Here is a 25,666-nt window from a genome sequence, read left to right on the forward strand (position 1 = left end):
ATAAGTTATAATAATATATAACTTGCTAATATATTTAGCAAGTTGAGGGGCACAAAAAAGTTTAAACACAAATATAGTAGGGGAAAATAACCCAAGAAATTTTGTTGTTAAGTCACTAAAGAAGAAGTATGAATAAACTGCTTTTATAAAATATGCTGGCATGATACCATGTTCTACTAAATGTGTTAGACACCAGGAAGCATTCCTATTGCTCTATTTTACAAAAGGAAAATACTGTGTGTTTCATTTCTATTACTCCATTTCATTATACTATTCCTGTCCGGGACCTGTAGTGCACTTATTTAGTCAGAGTGTAGGGCAGGATTGTAAACCCTAGAAAGCCAGGAGTTCATCAGAGAAAAGCCATTTCTAGGTGACCTGGCTGAGGTGAAAACATAGAAATCAGGATGTGGCAGAACAATGAGTAAGCAGGCAGGAAGTGAGAGCAGTAAGGAACAGGCAGGCTGAGCTAGATTGTCCCGGCAGGGCCTGAGACAGAAGAAAAGAGAATCAGGATGTCAGACCCAAGGAGTTAGCATCAGGATTACAGTGGGCGTGTGGGAGGCCCACGTTCAGTTCTCTAACTGCAACAGGCGGTTGCGGGAGACACATGCAGTCTCAGAGATCTGGCTGTGTGCCCCCCTTCACTTGATTCTTCTGGTTAATGCTATGAGAACTACCACAATTTCCTTAATTACCATAAGTGTTTCCCTAGAGGGCTTACTATGTATGTGTCAGGACATAGAATAAGAATTCGTTTAATCATTCCTTTATTCTATAAATGCATGGAGTATAGAATGTGTCTCATAGTGTGATAGTTACTAGGATACAATGGTGAGTAAAAGACCATGAGCAAGCATGAGACAGAACTTAATCATATGGTGTATACAACCTAAATAAGTATGAATATACATATAATTCAAAATGTGATAAGTGCTGTTAACAACAAAATGGGACCGTAGGAAACCGAGGGGACCAAAGTTGGTCTGAGAAAGTGCTGCGATGTGAAGGAGGAGCAGGAGAGAACAGGAGGAAGAGAGGGGAGTGGGCACTTTGGACAGAGAATAGTTCTTACAGGATCTGAGAGCCAGAGAGTATAGGGAAGAGTTCCACAAAGAGGGCTGAGAAGGGGGAAAGAGGCCAGATTACACAGGGTCTAGCAGAGTATCTAATGGAGGAACAGGATGCTGTTGAACGTAATTAACATGATCTAATTATTTTAAGATAACCCTGGCTGCAGTGTAAAGAATGGGTTGGATCTACTGTACAAACTAGTTAAGGAACCAGTTGCTTGGACCATCATGAGAAAGAGATAGGAGAATAATTTACTCAACCTAACAAACTAGTAGGATCCTCATTTCACAGAGGGATGGACAGAGGCTTAGAGGGGTCAATCCCCAAAGTCACAGGCCTACAAAATGAAAGATTAACTCTTTTGTGTTTAGTCTTCCTAATCACATACTCATTGAAGCAAGATTTATACAAATGTGGAACCGAAACAGAAACTTAGATTCTATGTAAATCAATTCATCAATTTATTAAAATAATATTTGTTGAGTGGCAGTTCTAGGCACAGGGGATACAATATTGAAAAAGAGAAAAGTCCCTCTTCTAATAACACGTACATTTTAGAGGATAAAATGGTAATAGATGAACAAACTAGCTACCTAACTACCAGTGATAAAATAATAGCAATAAAACAGGACGATGTGATAGGCAATGACAGAATATCTCCTTTCGGTTTGTGGTACCAATGAAGGCCTCCTAAAACCAGAATAACAAGAAGTCTGGACGGTGACCGAGGGAAGAGCCATTCAGGCAGAGGGGATTTCTGGGACAAAGACCCTGAAATAGGGACAAGCATGGCATGTTTGAAGGACAGAAAGAACCTCAGGGTACCTGCAGGACCATGAGCATCAGGACGAATGGCACAGGATGCATTTGAAGAGATTATCAGGATCCAGGTTACAAAAGACCTTGTAAGTGTGAAACTCAGATTTTATTCCAATTGAATTAGAAGCTTAGGGAAGGGTATTAAAGGAGACATGGTGAAGAAGATGGGATATGATTCCAGTTGTAATTTTTACTCTTTTTCTTATAATTTATTTATTGAAGACTGTTGATCAATTATTGGATTTTCCTAATTACATCTTAATGGCATCATTTTACATGTCCTTTTATTTCCTGTATCTTCTGTAAATTGGCATTTAAAGCTAGAAGTTTAATTGGATTCAAGTTTGATTTTTTTATTTTCTCTCTTAGGAAAGTGTCCTTCCATCGGGGGGCATATAATACCAGATTGTTTCTTTTCATGATGGTAGCAATGGTTGAGAATCATTGCTCAGATGCCTAAGCAGTGGTACAAAATAGTGATAGTGTTATACCTTATCTATTATGTACTATGTAATCTACTATGTAATCTATTATCTATTAGGTAATACATTATCACTATGTACTACTATTCAGAGGTATATTGTTTTGAAATACACTTTAGAGATAGTATGAACAAAGCTTGCTGATAGAATTTTGAGAGGCAGAGAAAGAGAGAAATTGGGAATGACCCCGATGTCTTCGGCTGGAGAAATTAGGTTGTGGGATTGCCAATTACTGACTTGGGGAAAGTTGAGAGAGCAGGTTTGGGGTATATGGAGAATGAAGAGTGAAGGATTAGATATAAATATAATTCTAAACATCCAAGTGTGTGTTTCAAGAAGGCAGTACAGAATTCAGAAATCAGAACTATATAGTATAGTCACAGTGTATACAGCTGATCCTTGAACAATGTGGGGATAAGGAGTGCCAACCCACTGCACAGTCAAAAATCCACATATAACTTTGGACTCCCCCAAAATGTGAGTCGTCCCTCAGTATCCATGGGGCATTCGTTCCAGGACCCCTGCAAACACAAACATCCGTGGATGATCAAGTTACTTATGTAAAATGGGGTAGAACAATGCAGACAGTCAGCCCTCCACATCCGCAGATTACCAGCCATGGATTGAAAATTCTGTCTCTGATCTGGGGTTGGTTGAATCCATGGATGCGAAACCCAGGGACAGCGATGGTCAACTGTATGTTTATCGGGAAAAAAAAAATTGTATATATATATAAAAATTTGTATATATATATATATATATATATACACACATACACATTTGCTCAAAATCACCATTTAAAAAATGTATGTATATATGTATGTGTGTGTATATATATACACATACACATACATACATGTATATATACATACATACATCCATATATATATGTATATATATGGACATGTGCAGTTCAAACCTGTGCTGTTCAAGGACAAGTGTACTGGTACTTAAGGCTGAGGGTCTGATTGAGATTGCCTAGGAAGAAGCGTGTAGAAGGAGAAGAAAAAGAAAAGTTTTGAAGCCTTTTAAAGGATTCTGAGTGATTGATCCCTAGGCAGAACCATGTTGAACATTGAACAGAGAAACCAACCTCTCTCCAGAGGCCTCTTTCCATTCAGTATAAATTGGAGAGAAATTATGTCCCCTATGCACCACAGAGGAGAAACACATACATTTTTGTTTGCTTGGGGATTAGTGGTACTAATCCACAAAAGTCAGAACAGGCACTTGTGTCCTACACCTGAGACTTGGACATCAGGGAGAATTTCTTGTTTGCTCCTAGCACTACAAAGCATGGTCTAACAAGAGGGGTTACAAACCCATCCCTTGTGTGGTGGGCAGAATTCTAACATGGCCCCCAGGACCTTTGTGCTCAGCCTTACAACTGTGTTTTTCAGATGTAATTAAGGTTATGAATCTGTTGACCTTACAGGAAGATGATTCCTAATTGGGCCTAATTTAATCACACAAGTCCTTCAAAAACAGAGAGTTTTCTCCTGGTGGCAGAAGAGGAAATCAGAGAGATTCTGAGTGTGAGGAGGAGTTGAGAAGGTATTACTTTACTTGAAAATGGAGGGGGCCGCATGGTAAGGAATGTCAGCCACCGAGGAAATAGGGGCCTGAGTCCAATAACCACAAAGGACTGAATTCTGCCAACAATCTGAATGAGCTTGGAAGTGTGTGCTGCAGAGCCTTCGGATAACGGCAGCCTGGCTGATACCTTGATTTCGGTTTTGTGAGTCTTTACGCAGAGAATCCAGTTGAGCCTACCTAGCCTTCTGACCTACAGAACTGAGAGATAATGAATGGGAAATGCTGTACGCTGCTAAATTTGTTGCAGCGTTAGAAAAACGAATCTGCCTACAATATGCCAGCCACTGTGATAGGCTGCTACGAGGTGTGCAATAACTATGCGTGAATCCTGCCTTCAGAATGCAGGCCTAGGATGGTTCAGTCATTCATTCATTTATGGAAAAGAAGAGGTGGAACTAAACCCTGTCTTAAGAGGTCAACCAGCTCTTCTCTTGTATGTGAAAACAAGCAGCCACAGCCCCCATTCCTTTTTCTCTTCCCCTGTACTGGAGCAACACCCACTTGGGAGCTGCAGGATTGACTGACATATAGCACTTGCAAACTTGTTGTCTCTATCAATATAGAATCATTGACTTAAGCTGGAATGTTGTATGAAGAACAATACTTAACGTTTGCTCAAAATCACCATTTAAAAAAAGTACCCAAAATCTACAATAAGCACAAAACAAGTACACTAGCATCCACATATGAAGTTTCGGTGTTCTCTTCTGAACATACAAAGACGAACAGGTTGAGAAGATAAACCTGCCTGGGTCTTACCCAGCATTTAATTGGGGCCGGCACACCTGGGATCTGGTAATGTTCTCATGGGCACTATTTTAAGTCAGGGAATCTGTGCAGTTTTAAATTATTTTTAAAAGAACCAATGCAGACCTATTGACTTTCTAACCAGTGATGTAATTTTGATAAATACTTGCACATAATAATTGAAGAAATTTTTATTGAGCGATTGCATCAGAGCAAGCAAACTTGGCAAAGTGTGTTCATGGGAAGAAGTCTAGCCTCCCGCTGCTTGGGAGGTGGTTTGTCTGGCTAACAGCGGTAGGAAGAATCCAGGGAAGAGATAATGGAGTCCCTGTGGAGATGGAAATGGACAGATAAAAGACACATTTGAAGGGGCGTCAATTGGATTTGTGACTTTAGAAAGAAGGGGGAGGAGTCAAGGTACTCTTGTACTTTACAGCCACATATTTTAAATCTGAGTGGGTTTCTACTTAACTCTTGGAACCAGGCCTTTTTTTTTCATGCAAACCGGTAGCCTGACCCTAAACTGAGGATTTTAGTCTTATCTCTGACCTAAATGTAAAAATGAAAGTCATCAAAGTCTCCTGATGCAGTCCCACATCTAATCTCCTTCAATCCAGGAGCCAGGAGAACAGCCCTAGTATGCATTTCAAATAATTCTGTTTGTTGTAGTATATGATTGCTCCTCATTCTTGTTATGTTCTGGGAGTTTAAAAGTTACTTATCATTTGAAGTGGTGTATCTTGATGCCTCCTGACAGACGGATGAAAGTTTTGTGCAAATTTTTTCCTGCTCCTTTCAGACTCTCTCTGTGCTCTCTCAATGCTCCATGTAACAGCAACCCCATTTTAATGCAATGACTGCCATGAAAAAGTAAAACTATCAGTCATTGTCAAATACTTTATAAATGGAGACAGAGGAGGGGTTCAGTCCTCTGTGTAACAAGGACAGAGGAGAAAGGTCAGGGATATATCATGTGGTATAGGATTTCCCCTTAAGCAATCTTCTGCTAAGACTTGCTCATAGTGTAGAAGCTTTTGTCTGGTCAGGGACTCTTAAGATTGCTCCTCAACTTCAGGCTACAAATATTCAAGTCTCTGTCTAGCATTGGAGAAAGGAAAGAATGCATTTCAAGTGGATTTGGGGAAATAATAATTATTATTATTTTTTGCCATTTATGAAGGCCAGGCACTAATATTAACAGTTGTCTAACTTATGAAAAATTAATTAGATGACATAAATTATGCATGTGGGAAAAAAAATCTATCAATGGGTGGTTTGAGGAGTCAGAAGAGCACTTAAGTCGAAAACAAAAGTTATTTTGTTCAGCAGGTCACATTTGGGGCGGGTTTTTGTTTGTCCTTTGTGCCTGAAAATGGTGAATACAGAATTGTTCGTAGGTAATTCCCTCGTAGTGAGGGAAGTAGTCTTTTCAGTAGAGTTTATCACTATGTGCTTGTCTGCTGTTTGAAAGCATAGAAGGCAATTGACAAAAATTTAATAGGAAAGTCAGAGAACTGAAAAGTCCCTAGAAGAACTCGCATGTCTGAATACTGAACTCATTGCCTAGCAACACGACACAACCTCATAATAAGCCCTTGTCCGGATCTCTTGAGCAAAGAATAAGCACAATGACCCTGGAAATCGAAAGCATACATGTAATGTAAAAAGTAAACGGCTCTGATGCCAAAAGAAGTTTAGATTTATATTTAAAAATCTCTTGTAGAGTAATGAAACACATTTACTTACACAGTATCAGTTTGACTTTAAAAGGAATATTTAATATTATTGCACTTTTTTCTGGTTAATTTTCTTTTCCATACCAAAAAATAGAGGCAGTTACAACACCCATGAATAGTTGCAAATTAGAGCAAATGTGTTAGAAATGTTCAATCTCACTTTGAAAGTTACATTATAAATATGACTATCAATTAATGTCTTTTTAAAAGTTTCATAAATCTATTTTTGGAACAATATGGGGGTATAATAACTAAATATAAATAAAAGTAGTTTAAATTCAAAATAATTTATTCTAGGTTAAATTATATAATGAAATGAAAAATGACAAATTATAACTCAGGAAATAGTAGCTACCCTGAGTTAACGATATATTTATCTTTGGCTCCAATCTTGGTAAGTATGATTGGAATATTTGGCATAAATTAAGTTCTATTCTTCTATTAGTATACCATAGAGGATTAAGCATTGAATGGAAAAAAAAAAAAATTCCTGGTACTATCTGGTATTTTCTACAGCCCGTTTTCTTTTTAGTCTTTTCCTTACTCTTTCTTGAAAAAAGATGTATTGTTTTCTCTATTTAAGAAAATACCTTAATTAACACTAAGCAATAGTCTCTAATAAAATGGAAAGAAATCAATGATTTGGCCTGGAATTAGAGAGACTTCTAAAGGGAAAGTACAAATATACCTACAGGAGAGTCTAAAGGAAGAGAATACTTTCCTCCACATAGTTTAGCAATCAGGTAGGCATTTATAATCCCAGCTGATTGTAGCCTCTTTCATTCTGGGGAGGACTGTCCACGGGCTTCACTATAGTATGGAATATACAGTGGTATGCAACTTATTTTCATGGTGATATTGCCTTTGCGATTTTATATTATACTCATGGTTCTACAGAGGAAAATATTGGATAAAAATATCAATTGCAACTTTATTATCAATTCTAAAGTTCTCTTTTAATTCACAGATGTCCAAATATTAACTTAAAACTGAGTGGCTGAAATGTGTCTCATAATATTCTAGGCATTTGCAGTGTCAGATCTACAGAGACAAGTGCATCTGGAGACAAATGACCAGACGACCATAAAACAGAAGCTTAATTATGTTCACTTACATTTTCAAATTATTCCCAACAAATTACCTTGGGTATGTGACACATCCATCAAGGCAAAACTCTGATTTCATATTCACAGTAATGTGCTCCTGTAAACTGCTCTAACAAGGCTTTAACTAAGTTTTCCATGTGACCTCACTGAGCTGAAATATTGCAGGCTGTGTGTTTTGCAGTGCCTCCAATTAATTTCTGACCTTGGTGCTGCCTGGGCACAATGAGGCAAGTGAAGGGTGGAGATCAGATTTAATTTTGAATTTCCTGACTGCTGCTGGTTTGTATCTCAACTCAAACATTACTTAAACATGTTATTTTTGGTCGATGGCTTTTTATGCAGCACGCTGGGCAAATGTAATTAAGTGGGCTAAGTTTTGTTCTCAGCTGTCCTCTGAGTTCTTGTGTGGGAACTTGGAATCTCAACAGGAAACACCTGTATGGTAGTTGTATACCAAACCTTCCCAAAGAACTAATATATAACATTGTTCTGGCACCTCACAAGCTCTTCCCCAAATAGAAATGTCCAGCTGTATTTGAAGGCTGCATTTTTAATTACTGAAACTCCAACCTCTTGGCTTAGAAGCGAACCTTTTTGAAGGGTCTATTAGGCTTAGCTGTACCAAGCATAAGCAACATCATTCATTTACTTCATCATTCAATTGAAAAAAAAATGTACTCAACCAACCTTTATTGAATGCCTATTCTGTGCAAGAATTGCGGAGGTATATAAAGAGAAATCAGATGTAGATCCTATCCTTAAGAGAGATTAACAAGAAAATATTATTGCTTGTAATGGAATCTAATTCTTTCTTAAAGACAGCAATCAGCTATTTGGGTAGGCTGTTTGTTTTGTGAAAAATAAATTGAAACCATGCCATTAAAACCCCATATGACCTTATGTTTTTGGCAATATATAGATTAGAAATAATAATAATAATAATAACTCAAAAAAAAAATCTAGAAATGAAGGATAAACGTAACAAAGCTACTTTTTAAATTTCATAGCTGAGCTCCTATTAGAGAAATCCTCAGAGATAAAAAAACAAACAAACAAACAAAAAACAAAACTAAGAGGGCTTTGAAAGCAAAAGTGGTAATTCAAGTTGAACATGAGTCTGTGGTCACCCTGGTAAAACTTGCTGATTAACCTTGCTCAGACGTATGGGTTTTAATAGCTTAGTGGGCTCAGGAAATAAGGCCTTGAGCCCAAGCAAGATGAGATGATGAAACTGAGATTCCAGCATAAAGCTAACGGTCTCAAAGAGTTTCATCTCATCCTTAGTGAAAGGGTGCACCAAAAAACTCTGCCACAATAGGGACATGACAGGGATCTCTACCAGGGTCAGCCTAAGCCCAGGATAGGGAAAAAAAAGTTTTCCCCAAGTACCTACCTGCAATCACAGATTGCCCTCATTTGAATTTAGAATTTGAATTTACTACAACAGAAATGTCCAGATAAGATCAAGCTAGGAAGTTAAAATGATCAGGGATCAATAGTGTCCCATGGAACGTAACAGAAGCAAACACAATTCTGGTCAATAGCAATACATGTTCAGCCTAGAGCTCACAGCATCCCCAGATATAAATCATCAAGTTTAATAAAAAAAAAAAAAAAGCATTCAAAATATACAAAGAATTGTTAAAACTCAGCAATAAGAAAGACAACCAATGCACTTAAAAATGGGCAAAAGACCTGAACAGACCCTTCACCAAAGAAAATACACAGATGGCAGATAAGCTGTGAAGAGATGCTCGATATCATTGTCATTAGGGAATTGCAAATTACAACGAGATACCACTATGCACCTATTAGATTGGTGAAAATCCAAATACTGACAACACCAAATGCTGGTGACGATGTGGAGCATCAGGAACTCCCATTTATTGTTGGTGGGGACACAAAGCAGTACAGCTACTTTGAAAGACAATTTGGTAGTTTCTTACAAAAATAAACATAGTCTACCATGTGATCCAGAAATTGCACTTCTAGGTATTTACTCAATTAATTGAAAAACTTACATGTTTACACAAAAATGTTCACTTGGATGTTTATAGCAGCTTCATTCGTAATTGCCCAAACTTGGAAGCAACTAAGATGAATAAGCAAACTGGGATACATTTATGCAATCATGTAGTAGTCAACAATAGAAATGAAGGCGTTATCAAGCTATGGAAAGACATGAAAGAACCTTACAAATATGCTGTACATGCTGAACCTGAAAGAAGCCAGTTTGAAAAGATTACATACTGTATGATTCCAACTATATGACTGACATTCTGGAAAAGACAAAAGTATAGAGACAGTAAAAAAAAAAATCAGTGGTTGTCAGAGGTTCAGGGGGAGAGAGGGAGAGGTGAATAGGTAGAACACAGAGGATTTTTAGGATAGTAAACTCTATTCTGTAAAATGATGTAATGGTGGATACATGTCATTATACATTTATCAAAACCCTTAGAACTGCGTAACTCAAAGAGTGAGCCCTAATGTAAACTATGAACTTTAGTTAGTAATAATGTATCAACATTTTTTTTTAAATCAATTATAACTAAGGCCCTACACTAAGGTATAATGTTAATAACAGGGAAAACTGTGTGTGGATGGGGTAGAAGCAGGGAGGTAAATAGAGATTTTCTGTACTTATTGCTCATTTTTTCTGAAGTCTAAAAGTTCTCTAAAAAAATTAAGTCAATTATTGTTTTTAATTACAACACACATAAAGAAAGAAGCTACTATAAAGCAAAGTCAATTGGAACAGCTAAAAGGGAATTAGCACTTTGGCAACATCAAATAATTGATTTATTGGCTATAGAATATAAAATTAGAGTGTTTGAAATGTTTAAGGAGGAAACATTCAAATGATCAAGAAATAAGAAAAGATGAAGGAAAAAAGAACCAGAAATATTTGAAAATTAGTCAATAGATATTCTAGAAAAAAATATCACACTTGAAATTTAAAACTTAGTGACATTAGACTTCCACTTTCAGCCAAAATGGAATAATAGGGACTATATATACTTTCTCACCTGAACCAATTAAAAAATTTACAAAACATATGAAACAATGGTTTTTCAAGACACTATATATCAGCTATCAAGGGACAGTAATAGCTGTGAGATAAGAAACAAATACGGCTTGTCCTATAATTTCCTGAGATTACTGTGTTGAGAGTTTCCAAGCCATGGTGCAGGAAGTGGGAACTCAGAAAGAAGCCAACAGACTCTCTGAGTTGCGAAGACAGAACTGATAACCCTATGAGGCTAAGGTAAGTAGACATTGCAAGACAAATTACCTGAAGGGAGAGAACTAAACAGCTACAGAACTCTGGAGATATGCAGAGGGTTCCCAGCAGAGTTCTGGTCCGCCTATGCATGCTGCTGGAGGTTGGAGCTGTTAAAACCATACTGAAAGATTAGAATAATAGTGCCTGATGCCTATAGAGGGCTGAGAACCGTGTCTGTCCCACCAGACAGACTGAACAATCTTATTTCATAAACTTTGGTAAAATATAGAGAAGTGTCTTGCCTGAGCATGGCTCCACCTCTACCCAACAAATCTTTAAAGAGAGATCAAAAGGACCAAACTGGTTCCAAGTAACCTAACTGCCTCCCAGATAGAGCTCAAAAATATTTATAGGAATACAAAATATACAGCATTCAATAAAGCACAGTTCAAAGTACCTTGAATCAAATGAAAATTTACCAGGTATGCAAAGAAGCAGGAAAATTCCATCCATAACAAAGAGGTAAATCAATCAGTGGAAAGCAACCTAGAACTCACACAGTTGTCAAAATTAGCAGACAAGAACTTTGAAACAATGATATTCCATATGTTCAAAAGTTAAATAGAGACATAGAAAGGACCTAAATCAAACTTCTAGAGATGAAACTTACAATGTGTTAAATAAAAAATACATTGGATGGGATTGATTGTGATTAGACATTATAAAAGAAAATGTGAGTAAACTTGAAGATATGGCAATATAAACTCTCCAAAATAAAACCCAGAGAGAAGAGAGAATTTAACAAAACAAAACAAAACAAAACAAAACAAAATAACGAACAGAGCCTTAGTGAGCTGCCAGACAACTTTAAGTGAGTTTAAAAATATACATATATATATAATTGGAGCTCTTTGAGAAGAGGATAGAGCTAGAGATATAACAAATATTTGAAGAAATAATGGCCAAAACTTTCCCAAACATAATGATAATTATAAACACATTGTTCCAAATAGCTCAATGAACCCGACATAAGAAATATAAAATAAACGACATCAATGCACATCATAATCAAATAGCTCAAAATCAGTCATAAAGAAAAATCTTAAAAGTAGGCAGAGAAAAAAACACGTTACATGTAGAGAAACAAAGGTAAGCATGAGAGCAGATTATAGTCAGAAACAATGCAATTGAGAAGACAGTGGAGCAATATGTTTAAAATACTGAAAGAAAATAAAACTGTCAGCCTAGAATTCTACACCAAATGAAAATATACTTTCACAAATGAAGATGAAGAAAAGACTTTTTCAGATATAAAAAGATGAGAGAACTCATTGCCAACAGAGACTTACTACAAGAAATTTAAAGAGTCCTTACTGCAAAAGAAAAATGATACCACAAGGATCTGTAGATCTACAAAGAGTGGAAAATGGTAACTTCCTACTCAAATATGTAACCATTTTTCTTATTTAAATACTTTTCAAAGATATTTGACAGATTAAACCAAGGTAATAATGTTGTGTGGGCTTTACATCATATGTAAAAAGCACAAATGTCAGTAGGAGAAAAATAGACTATACTATTGTATGTTTCTTATATATGTTCAGTGGCACCATATCACTTACAGATCAGCTGTGAGGCTTACAATTATATGCTACTAGACTTAAAGAATCCACTAATAAAACAAACCAAGAGAAGATAAAATAAAATCATTAAAAATGTTAATTAATCAAAAAGAAGGTTAAAAAAAGAGAAAAAAGAGAACAAAGAACAGAATGGGACAAATAGAAAACATTTAGCATGTTGAAAGATTTGAGCGTAATCCAACTGATAATTGCAAAATAAATGTACAGCTATAGCATGTGAATATTAGAACTAAATATTGTTAAGATGTTAATTCTCCCTAAACGGATATACATCTAGATTAAATACAATCCAAATAGAATTCATAACAGGCTATTTTGTAGAAACTGACAAAATGATTTGAAAATATGGAAATGCAAAGGATATAGATTAGCCTAAATAACTTTGAAAAAGAACAAACTTGAAGGATTAATACCAACTGTGATTTCAAGACTTATTGTAAGTCTACACAAATCAGGAGAGCACTGTATCAAGATAGATTAATAAACATAACAGAGTCCAGAAATAGAACCACCCATATACAGAAATAGATTTTGACATAGGTGCAAAGGCAGTTCAGTGGAAAAAAGGATACTCTTTCCAACATAACTCACACAATATACAAAACTTAATACAAAATCGGTAATAAACTAAGTATAAAGCATAAAATTATTAGAAGAAAACATAAGAGGGAACCTTTGTAACCCCGGATTAAGCAAAAATTTCTTAGCTATAACACCTAAAGCACAATCCATAAAAGAACAAACTGATAAATTAGACTAAAACAATATTAAAAACTTCTAACCTTTGAGAGACACCATGAAGGGAATAAAAAGACAAGCCACAAACTGAAAAAAAATATTTGAAAGTCATATCTGGTAATGGACTCACATACAGAATATAAAAAGAACTCTTCTAATTGTATTAATTGTATTTTAAAAGAACAAACTAGCCATTTTTAAAGAATGGACAAAATATTTGAATAAACACTTCACCAAAGAAGATATACAGATGACAGATAAGCACATGTAAAGATGCTCAACATTAATCATTAATTAAATGCACCTGAAAACCACAATGACATACCACTACACATCTGTAAGAAAGGCTAAAAGTAGAAATGACTGACCACACCAAGAATTTGCAAGGATGCAGAGAAACTGGAATACAACTATGTTGGAAAACATTTTGGCAGCCTTTAAAATGGTAAGCATGCAAATATTCAAATCACAAAGAATGAGGACAATCATACAGGATAGTGACAGTGATCTGCTAAAAAAAAAAAAGAAAGAAAGAAAGAAAGAACTTTTAAGGGATGACAGGAAGAGCGCAGAGATTTGTACACATGTTTAATAAAAGTACAGTGACACATCTTCTGAATGATGACAAGAGCTTCAAATATGAGGCGTTTTTAGTAAGGAAGGAATGGCAAGCATCTGAAAATGGCAACGAGGAGGGAGAAGCACACATAACCATCTCCAGATCTAAAGACAAGTGTGGTCACACAGCAGCCTAGCCGTTTGTCCCCTCCAATCTTTCCTTAGGGAAACAAAACTTTGTGGGACTGTCCCTCTTTGGGGTTGAGTTCATTTATCCTAAGTCTCTCTATTTGGTCCTTGTAAGCTGGGTCTGCAGTCAAAGAAGAGTAATGATTCCTCAGGGGAGGAACGACTTAAGCCAGATGGGACCCCATTGGGACCCCCATGAGTTAACATAATAAAAGTCAGGAGGTAGCCATACCCCTCCTCCTCACCATTATGGGAAGCTGCTAATGCATGCCCCAAATGTCCTGCACTCTGCTATACAAAGGACTTCTTAGAGTGATAAGATATCGCTCTTCCTGCTTAGCTCATGGGATGGTTTTACCTTGTGAGACTTGCTCCCCCAGGGGGTTGAACACACCCACCTTAGTCGCCTGGGGACAATAAACATCGGTTGCTTTGGGACAGATATCTGGGAATTGGAAGAATTTTAAGGTGTGGTATGAGAATTTCGCGGACCCTGCCTTTAATCTTGCGATGCTTATTGTAAGAAATCAATAAATACCCAAGACGACCCGATTTGGGGCTCCAGTCCCTTGAGGCTGCGAGTCCCTCGGTCCTCTGTGATTTAACTATATTTGAGTCTCTGTCTCTTTATGATAGTTTAACCCTCGCTGCCTCCCTCTCCTTCCCACGGCTTGTGTTGTGCAGGTCGCAACAGACAAGAAGATTGTGGGAGTGAAAAGGTCCACCTGAGAGGCAGTGAGGGGAGAAGAGAGAACCAGGTTTCCCTCAGAGCAGGAAGGTGAAGGAAGACAGGCTGAACATAGAGAATTTTGATGATGACAGACTATGAGTTCCAAGAAATGTTGACAAAAACCTTGTTTATCTGAGGACTATGAATAGATTGTATTTTGTAAACTGTGTACAAAGACAGATGTTTATGTGTAGACAGTATTTGTGCTTGCTTTCCCATTCAAAAAAGACATTTTCTAAAACATTAGAAAGAGGGTTCTATACATACCTTCACCCCATAGCAACTATATGTCTGTTATTTGCATTTTGATTATTCAAAGAGAAGTTTGAACAGAGCCCTTCTACCCGTTGTTAAATGCAAGGCTATGAAATTGAAATGTATTTTTGAAATTCAAATATTTTCTTTGATTCAGAGAGCTATTTTAATCAATGCAGAAAATGCTAATAAAATAAATTATTAGCCTTGCCTGAAAAAAAAACCCACAAAACAGATATTTTCTTTACGGTCAATATCATCATTTATAAACATGAAAGGTCTCTTTTTTCTACCAGTATAATGTTTGCATGTACATATGTATAGCTAAAATCTTTAACCTGGCTAAAATTAACTCAATTTAAGACTGCTACCCTATAAATCACTGGATATAGAACCAAAGTGTCAACATAAGCACAATATAACTGGCATATCTCAGATGGGGAATAGGCATTAACCAGAATTTGTAAGCACACACGTTTCCAGTTTCCTGTTTGTCTCTGTGCTACTAGCATAGCGTCTCTATACTGATTATTTCTCAGTGCACTGAATAGAATACGCATATGTTCATTATTATTGACTGGAAGGTACAATTCCCTTTTAGTGAATTGAAGTTCCCCATTGCCTTATTTTACACAATTTGATGTGCATGGCAAGTGCAGAGGAAGTCTGAGGTGTAGGGTTACGAATAAGGTCCATTCTGCCGACATCGCTCCCTCCACTTTTCCTGGGATTTAAGGAAGGCAAATGGAGCTGCCAGCGCCAGGAGCTACGTAGCTCCCACGATGTCAACAGCCCACCACTCACACAGGTGTAAAGAAGGGAAAGTAATTGCTCCCCCACTGCGGCCATGGCTGGACAAACTGACTTGCAGGGAGGCCATAGAGGCAAATAGTGGGTATATGTCTTCCCACACGACTGCATTCAGAGTGGGATGGTTCCCTATGCTTTTGGATATCTATATCTATGATCATCAAGAATCCCACTATCCTACATGGAAGTATCTCAAAAATTGAAAACGGAACTACATGTGACTAACAGACTCTAAAAATTCCTGCATTACATAACATAAACACAAGCACTTACTTCACCATTGACCTCTGTATTAGTCAGCCTTTGCACAAGTATAGGATACAAAAATTACAGGCATCGTACACCCAAAATTTTAATGTGACTAAATCAAGTCAGTATACTGAAAATGTTAAGGCATTGTTATTTCAAATATATATTCTTTCTTGAGATTTTAAAAATGTCCAGTAAAACAGTTAAAATTGAATTCATTTTCTACCTAAGTTATTTCAGAGTGCAATTTTTTTAAGACAGCTTCTGGATTTCACTATTCTGAAAAGAGAGGAAAAAAAGATCAATTCTTTATTAAAAATTTGCTCTGATTTTTACACTTTCTGAATATGTTTGGAGACTACAAGTTGATGCTATATACAGAACAGTATATCAAGCTTGTTCCTTAAAGACTAACTGCTAAAATTAATAGTAAAAAAAGGTAGTAGTTGTGGCTTTATCATTTAATTGCACAAATTATTCTGTCATTCAGTCAATTTATACTTTATTTTTATGACTCTCATCAAAATCATAGCAATGTTTAAAAATTTTTTACCAACTTTCATTTGAGCAATAGTTATTGTTTTAAAGTTGCCTTTTATTAAACAAATTATTTCTCAGGGTTCATAGGATAAATACGTGTATTATTGTTTTATCACTTCCTTCACCATAGGTATCACAATGGTTAGTGAAATTCAAAGCATCTTTAAAATTGTTCAGCGTTTTAATAGCAGTTAATAAGCAAAACTTCCCTTTAGGGAAAAACCAAAAAACAAAACAAAACAAAACAAAAAAAACCACTCATGTTTGAAGCCTAAATTCATTCAACAAACAATAATCAGGGGTGAAGTACATGCCTGTCACTCCACTAGGCAATGAGAATGTGGAGCTGAGAAACACAAGTCCTCAAGGGTCAGAAGATCCCCCTCCCATGGCAGTGATGACAGTGAAGGGGAACAGAGAAGTCAACAGTTAACATCAAAGTAATTAAATGTCATAATTGAGAAATGTACAAAGATCTGAGGGAACCAAGAGATAAAAGGGAGAAAGAGAGAAGAAGAGAGATGATAGCTAGCTAGCTAGATAGATAGACAGACAGATAGATAGATAGACAGATAGATATCTTCATTCAGGGAAAGCTCCTCAATGAGAAGGGGTATTATAATCTGAGCGAAATTTTTAATGCTAGATTTGCCGTTTAGAAAAGTCAAAGTGGGGAGAAGGAATTCAAAATGGAAAGGAATGGTACGTACGAAGGTAGTACGGAGTGCTGCGGTCCAAGCATGGTAATGCAGTATGGCTGGATATGTGGTTAATGGGGGAGAAATGGGACATGAGGCTCAGAAGGAAGATACCAATCAATCACGTGGGGCCTGCGTGCTGCGGGATTTGTTCTGCATTTCTTGGTTGATGGAGAGATTTCGAGGGATTTTTTTTTTTTTTTTTAAAGCAAGAAAGGGGCAGGATCAGATTCATATTTTAGAAGATCATTTTGGAAATCATCATCAAGTTATCTATTGAGTGCTTGCTTTAAGTGTATTATCAAATCATACTGTGAATGAAACACTATTATTATTCACACTTTAAAAATCAATGAGTTAAGGAACTTGTCCAAGGTCACTCAACTGTTAAGTGGCAAAGCAGAGATTCAAACCAGGGCAGTTTGAACTAAGCTCTCTCACTCTTATCCACTACATCTCACTGCCTCTGAGCATATTCTGGTGTAGTGTAGGAATCAAGGGATGGGCCAAGAGACTATTGAAATAGAACACACGAGGAAGTCGTTGAGGAGGATCAAATCAATTCAATCTTCTTTATGGCCAAGTAATGCTCCATTTTATAAATGTACCATAGTTTCTTAATCCAGTCATCTACCAATGGGCATTTCTGTTGTTTCCATGTCTTGGCTATTGTGAATAGTGCTGCAGTAAACATAGGGGTGCATAAATTTTTTTGAATTAGCATTTTGGATTTCTTTGGATAGGTACCTAAGAGTGGAATTGCTGGGTCATAAAGTAGTTCCGTTTTCAATTTTTTGAGATACCTCCATACTGTTTTCCATAGTGGCTGCACCAATCTGCAATCCCACCCGCAGTGCATGAGGGATCCCTTTTCTCCACATCCTCGCCAGCACTTGTTGTTTGTTGATTTATGGATGGCCATTCTGACTGGGGTGAGGTGGTAGCTCATTGTGGTTTTTATTTGCATTTTTCTAATGATTAGTGAGATTGAGCATTTTTTTCATGTCTGTTTGCCATCTGTATGTCCTCTTTAGAAAAATGTCTTTTCATGTCCTCTGCCCAGTTTTTAACTGGGTTGTTGTTGTTGTTGTTGTTGTTGTTGTTTTTGGTGTTGAGTTGAATGAGTTTTTTTTTATAAGGTTTGGATATTAATCCCTTATCAGATGTTTCATTGACAGATATCTTCTTCTGTTCAATAGGATACCTTTTTACTCTATTGATGGTTTCCTTTGCTGTGAAAAAACTTTTTAGTGTGACGTAATCTCATATGTTTATTTTTTTTCTTACTTGCCTTACCCAAGGAGATATATCAGTAAAAATATCACTAAGGGTAATGTCGGCAAATTTACTTCCTATATTTTCTTCTAGGAGTTTTATGGTTTCAGATCTTACATTTAAGTCTTTAATCCATTTTGAATTTATTCTTGTATATGGTGTAAGGAGATACAATGGAGTATTAATTCATCATAAAGAAGAAGGAAATCTTACCATTTGCAACAACATGGATGGACCTAGAGAACATTATGCTAAGTGAAATAAGTCAGACAGAGAAAGACAAATACCATATGATCTCACTTATATGTGGAATCTAAAGAAAAGAATAAATGAATGAACTAATCAGAAACAGTCTCTGAGACACAGAGGAAAAACTGAGGGTTGCTAGATGGGAGAGAGGGGATAAGTGGGAAGGTGAGAAGATTAGAAATCACAATCGGTAACCACAAGATTGCCACGGGGATACAAATAGCAGTTTGGGGAATGTAATCAATAATGTTGTAAATATTTTGTAGGGTGTCAGATGGGCACTTGTCTTATTAGGGAGACCACTTCATGGACAGTGCCTGACCACTACAGTGTACACCTGAGGCTGAAGCTGAATAATAATGAATGTCAACTATAATTTTATATATATATATATATATGTGTGTATGTATGTATATGTATATATAAATGTATAATATATGTTTATATAAATATATAAATATATATAATATGTTTATATATTATATATATTTATATATTTATATATATTTATATATTTATATATATAATATGTTTATATAAATATATATATATAATCACAGGATGTGGAGTACATCATAAGAGTCAGTGGAACTGTAACAGCTATATACGATGTCTGAGGGGTAATCGATTGGGGGAGGGGCGTTATCACTTTGTGAGGTATGTAAATGTCTAACTATTACATTGTTTTGTATACCTGAAACTAATAAAAAACTTTTTTTTTTAAGAGTAGAGTCTCCCAATACTTGGTTTTGAATTTGATCCATCCAATTTTCTCAGCATTTGAAATGTCTGGGAAAAATGTGAAGAATTATCTTATATTTTTAATTAAAAAGTACTATTTTTTGTTATGATATAACTTGTATTCAAGTCTGGCTTATTCTCTGGGTCTACATTGTAATTCAAATCACAGATCACTGTGGCCAGCTGCATTATTCTGAATTTATATGACCTTGTCTCACATGAGGCAATTTACAGACACACTATATTGCTAAAATTTTTCTTTTCTTAACTATAATATTCATTTTTGTTGTTGTTCAGTTTTTATCTTTCTCATATCTCTATGTTCTCCTTTTGGGAAAGAAATATTTGGTGGCTTTCATGGGCTGATTACTCTAAATCAAGAATTTTGTTCAACGCTTTCTTGTGATCATAAGAAAAAACATTATAGTTTGTTGTTATGAAAGTTACATTTGTATTGTAGATTTTATAGTCAATAAATATAACTGGAAATTCACATCTAAAACACAAAATATATACCCAAGAGTGTTCAAATAGCTGGTGATCTGGTTTCATTCTGATAATTCACTATAGAATGCCCTAAATAATTGTGGTTGGCTCATCAATAGATTCCCATCCAATTCAGTGTATAAGGCAATGTTCTTACAAAGGTCTAGCAGGCCTTACCTGACTGACCTAGCCATTCCAGCCCACCTACCACCCATTATCTACCCAATCCCATCTGCTATCACCACCCTTAACTCATTCTTCTTGGCTACAATGACTGTCTTGCTTTTCCTCAAACATGCCAAACACCCAGGACCTTTGCATTTTCTACCTTCACTATCTGGAATAGGATTATCTTTTCTCAGATATCCACATGGCTGGCTCCCTCACTTCAAGTCTTTGCTTAAAATATCCCTTGATCAGAAAGGACTCCTAAACCGTCCTATATGTAGTACTGTTCTTAAAATTCTTCTTATTACCTTGTTTCATTTTCCTTTGTTGCACTTATCACTAACTTATTTTCAGGAGGCTGGGAGAGGGGCTGAAAGTTCCAAGTTTCTAATCATGACTTGGTCTTTCTGGTGACCAGTCCCTACCCATGAGTCCCCCAAGGGTCATCTCATTAGAACAAAAGACACCCCTACTACCCAGGAAACTACAAGGGATTTAGGAGCTCTAAGACCAAATATTAGAACAAAAGATGGTGCCAGTGTTCTTATCACTTAGAAAATTGTAAGTGCTTTAGGAGCTCTGTGCCAGGAACTAGGGGCAGAGACCAATATATGTATTTTGTATTATTTCACAGATGTAACCTCCATACCTAGAACATAATATTCACTGACTTTGAATGAAAAAAAATAACATCTACTAATAAATGGACAACAGGAAATCTTCTTTCCCCCCATATACCTTGCTTCTCTAAATTTATTTAATTGCTTTATCTTTTTCAATTGCTTTATCCTGGCAACATGGAAGGGATATTTAGTGTTATGAATAATTTATGAAGGGATAATGGCAAATATTCAAGTTTAAGTCAGTAAGGCATGGGCTTGGTTTTGTTTCATTTGTAATATACCATTCACCACTATGAAAGCAAAATGATGCATTTTTGAAAAGTAAAAACTAGATTAAATCAGTAATAGCTAATAAAACGTAAAGACATTATAGACTATCATCAAGAAACTTCTCATATCGTCAGTACATATTTTATACAATATAGTTTATTAGCATTGAATGTTTTCCCTTGAAAGTTAATGGAAGAATCCGTAGAACCAAATTACCAATTTAATGGAGTAGGAATCAAAGAAAGAGTTAAAGTTTCACCTATTAGTATCTGGGCAGGTGGCCATTTCATTAACCCAGACTGAAACCCAGATTGAAAATTCAAGAAATGATTGCTGGAAAGGATAGTAGAGAGGAACAATATGTTGGTTTTGAGATAGTGTTACACGTCCAATTACAGTTGTCTAGTAAGAGGCAATCAGAATTTTATATCTGAATCTTAGGAATGTGTTCTAAAAATAACAGTTTTAGAACTCTCAAAATATATACAGTCATTAAAATCATGTGCATAAAGGAAATTGCTTTGGGAGGGTGGATATATAAAAATAAGAAGATGGAGAATATTATTTCATAAATGCTTAACCCAGTGACTGAATTATTTTTATACCTTTATTGCAATAATTCAGTTTTCATTACTATACCTGCATTTGTATTACATTTTTTGCTCTATGCATTATGTATTTTGCTCTATGAATTCTTTTTTTTTTCTCAATCAGGGATGATAGATGTTTTCATTTTATTAATTTATTTAAACAATAAACTTTAGTTTTATAAAGTTTTAGTTAAGAGCTCAATTAATTTTTATTTTTTCCTTTTTGTTTAATTGACTTCTACTTTTATTTTATAATTTTTTTCCTTGTTCTTCCTTTGGGTTTATTCTGTTGTTCTTTTTCTAGCTTATTGAGTTGAATGCTATGGAAAGAGAAAATTTTAAGTCCCATTTTGTTAATGTAGAAAGTATAAACTTTATGTTCTTTGATTTTGTTAAATCCTTTTTGGCTATTAAATCATGGATGAAGCCAAAGACTGAAAGCCTCTAATTAGCAGTGGTCAGTGAAAAGCATTGGCAGAATAAAAAAATGTTGAAAATAGTGTAGTGTGTATTGGTTAGCTATTGCCAAAAAAATGCTGCATAACCAGCTAACCCCTAAATTCAGGGACTTAAAACAACCATCATCTATTTTCATAGATTTGTGGGTTCACTAACATATAGGTTCAGGTGAGTGGCTCTGTTGATCTCAGTGGGCTTGTTCTTGTGTCTAGGGTTCAGCTGGAGGTTAGCTGATCTAGGTAGGGGGGGGGGTTGAATTCTGCTCAACCAGGCATGTTCTTCTCATGGCAATGGCAAAGGTTTAAGAGAGCTAGCTCAAGAATGCAAGCACTTTCCAAGTCTTTGGTCACATGATACCCAATAGTGGTTCATTGCAAGTCACATGATTGAACCCAAAGTCTATGGGTAGGAATACATAGTCCTCTTTTGTCACACTGCAAAATCTTTGTCACAGAGCATAGCTACAGGGAGGGATGGAGAACCAGACCTTTTACTGAAGTAAATCTAACATATAATATATTATAATGTAATATAATATAATTTTATATTATAATATATATTCTTGGCTTTTAAACATTTTAATTACTGTATTATTTATTTGTAGTATTTTTACTTCACTAGTTTTCATTTTCTGTTCTCTTTGTTCTTATTTCATTTTTTTTTTTTTTTTTGTCCAGTGGACTCATGCCTTCTTACATCTCTTTGAGGGTCCTTAACATATATGCTTTAAATTGACTTTCATAATACTCTATCATATTTTCATTTTATTAAATTGAATTCATCTCATGGTTGTTGTTTCTAAATTGTTTTCCTCATGGATTTTGGAATATTGGTTTCCAGGTTCATCTTGACTGGAAGTCTGTCCTGTTCTATAGTGTATCTCAGGGCCTCTATCCCACAGTGATACTACTATAAATAGTTTATTAGCATTGAATATTTTCCCTTGAAAGCTAATGGAAGAATCCATAGAACCAAATTACCAATTTAATAGAGTGGGAATGAAAGACGCCAAGCTTGTGGGTAGCACAGTCTCTGCCCTGATTTCTAGGTTCTATTTATTTCTTGTCCCTAGTGTTGCAGCAGTATAAAAGCTAATCATCGGTTTGCATAAATGGCAAATGCCCCTGTTCTGAGCTTCCATTCATAGCAGAGAGTGCCCCACTGCAGCCCCTAGTTTTAGGCTGTGAGTTATGGCTTAGTCCCATCTTGTACATGGCACTTTTAGTTTTTATTACTCACTAGACCCAAACCTACCAGCAGTCTGCAACTGCTTCCAGTTCTGGAACAAACAAACCTCACCTGCTGCTTTGTATTTCTTTCCCATTTCTAATCAAGAAGATGTAGATCTTGTCTTTGAGAGTGGTTTTTACATTCCAATTTATTTTATTTTGTTTCAGTTAAAGTTCATATGGGATATAGGTATGAATTTATTACATATGGACTTAACACTGTTCATTTTGTGATAAGATGAAAATGGTAGATACATTTAATTAAACTATTTTGTATTCTGAATATCAGATTTGCTCTTATGTAGGCAAGTGGTTCCATGGCCCTTGGATAGGCAATGAACGAGAGTTTGGTGCAATTTCTCTACAGAAAAGACAGCTAAGTTACTTTTTGAAGAAGCAGCTTGTTGTATACACCCTGTTCAATCCAAATATTTCTTTACTGAGTTTAATGACGTTCTATTTTATTTGTTTGAAACCTGGGCTTAATACTTCATTGTCTCCCCAGGACCAGATGTTCTCAATGTAACATTTAGTGAGCAGGACCAAAATATGCTTGGTATATGCTTTGAAACCTTGTTATAAAAAATTAATGATCTGTCATTCAACAGGTTCTTTTTATTTTTGGTCTTCCTTCAAGTGTTCATGTGACTGATAGCTTATCCATGTTCACTGTACATTACAAATGAACTTGTCAGAAAAGGAATTACAGATGTCAGGGAACCAGAGATAACCTCAGGACCCATTTCCCATGCCCCACCCTCCGAGTGTTATTTTCTTAGGAAGAAAAAAGTTTTCATTATTGTCAGATAATCATTATTATAGTAAGTTGGTCCCAGAATTGTAGAGATTTTACATATTTTAAGATTTACTATGTTTTTTGCTGGGAGAACTACAATGACGATAAATGAAATGAGAGAGATTGTCATGATGGTCCTAATGTGAGAATAACATGTTTGAGAAGAAGTTTGTAATGGAAAACTATGGGATATGGCTTGGATTGCTATCCAAAGGGGCCTGAAAGATACAGTGGTTGGCAAATTCTCATTATACTAGGCAGAGGCAAACATTTTCCACCCAGAGAAACTTCTTAAGTAATATTTTAAAATGTCTCCTATTTCTCTGAAATTGACTGCTACTGTTTTACACAGCAAGTAAGCCATCTTTTCTTAAACAACAATCAAATTGTTAAACAGTTTTCATTATTGTACAGGATTTTTAGCAACAAAACCATGGAAAAGCGATTTCATGGGGATAGAATAGGAAAGACAAAATTTACCAAAACTGAGAACTAAGATTAAGTTAAATTAGGAGACTCTCCTCTCATTTAATGAGCCTAAACTTTAAATGCAAAAAAAAAAAAAAAAAAAAAAAAAAGAACAAGAAGAAGAAGGAGGAGGAGGAGGAAAATGAGAACGTTCAGAAAATGCCTGTAGCTCTCCATGTGTAATGTTAGGGGGAGAGCTGGGACCAGGGGATAAAAGAATCAGAAAAGGGGATCCTGGTATTTCAAGTCTAAACGCAGTTGTTTCTCCACAATTTCTGAAAGGGAGGACTCCACACTTTTTTTTATGATCTAGAAAAGCATCAACTATACATATCAAAGATTGTGGGGAGAGAAGCTGTTGGAGATTACAGGCCGACTGTCCTTCACTTTCTTTCCCCATGTAATGCATTCAGGTGCTAATAGGTGTAAACACAACCGAGCCTAAAATAGAATCTCTATACTCGTGTCCTATAAACTGTCCTTCAACCTTACACGTTAAATGATAAGAAAATGCAAAATCTTGTACTGACAAGTTGAACACTTCAGAGGCATTCTATGAAGCAAGATAAGAGAAAAGTTCCCAACTTGGGGCATCTGAACTATGCTCTTACAGAGATTCAAACAGAATAGGTCAAGTCACAGGCTGTGTGAGTCACCACCAGTGCGCCAAATGAGCAGACTGGGACGTCCTAGTCCTAAGTTGCCATAATACATGAGTTGGCTTGAAAAGCAGTAGGTTCATTTTTTGAGTATTCACCTGTACCAACAACAACTAAAAACATGGTAGGAAAAATGTCTAAAAGATTGTTTTGGGGGTGAGGTGGGGTGAGGAGAATTACATTGTTTAAATTGGGACTAGATAAAAATCAAAGTGTTCTCCTGCCTAAAAGGGAAAGGTTTCAAAATAAATTTGGTAACTTAAAAATAAAGATTTTTACATTAGCTAGGATATAATTCTTAGATAACAAACAAAATACTTTCTACTAAAGGCAGATTTTAAAAAATTATCAGCATTCATGACTACTTGAATGAAATTTTTGTTTGTCTTAAATGAATGACTACTTGGAAGGCAGTTACAAAAAGTATCTATGAAAAGCTCATAGATGTCTGCCGTTCATA

This window comes from Rhinolophus sinicus, linkage group LG04 (genome assembly GCF_036562045.2).
Source record: "Rhinolophus sinicus isolate RSC01 linkage group LG04, ASM3656204v1, whole genome shotgun sequence".
NCBI classification, from domain to species: domain Eukaryota; kingdom Metazoa; phylum Chordata; class Mammalia; order Chiroptera; family Rhinolophidae; genus Rhinolophus; species Rhinolophus sinicus.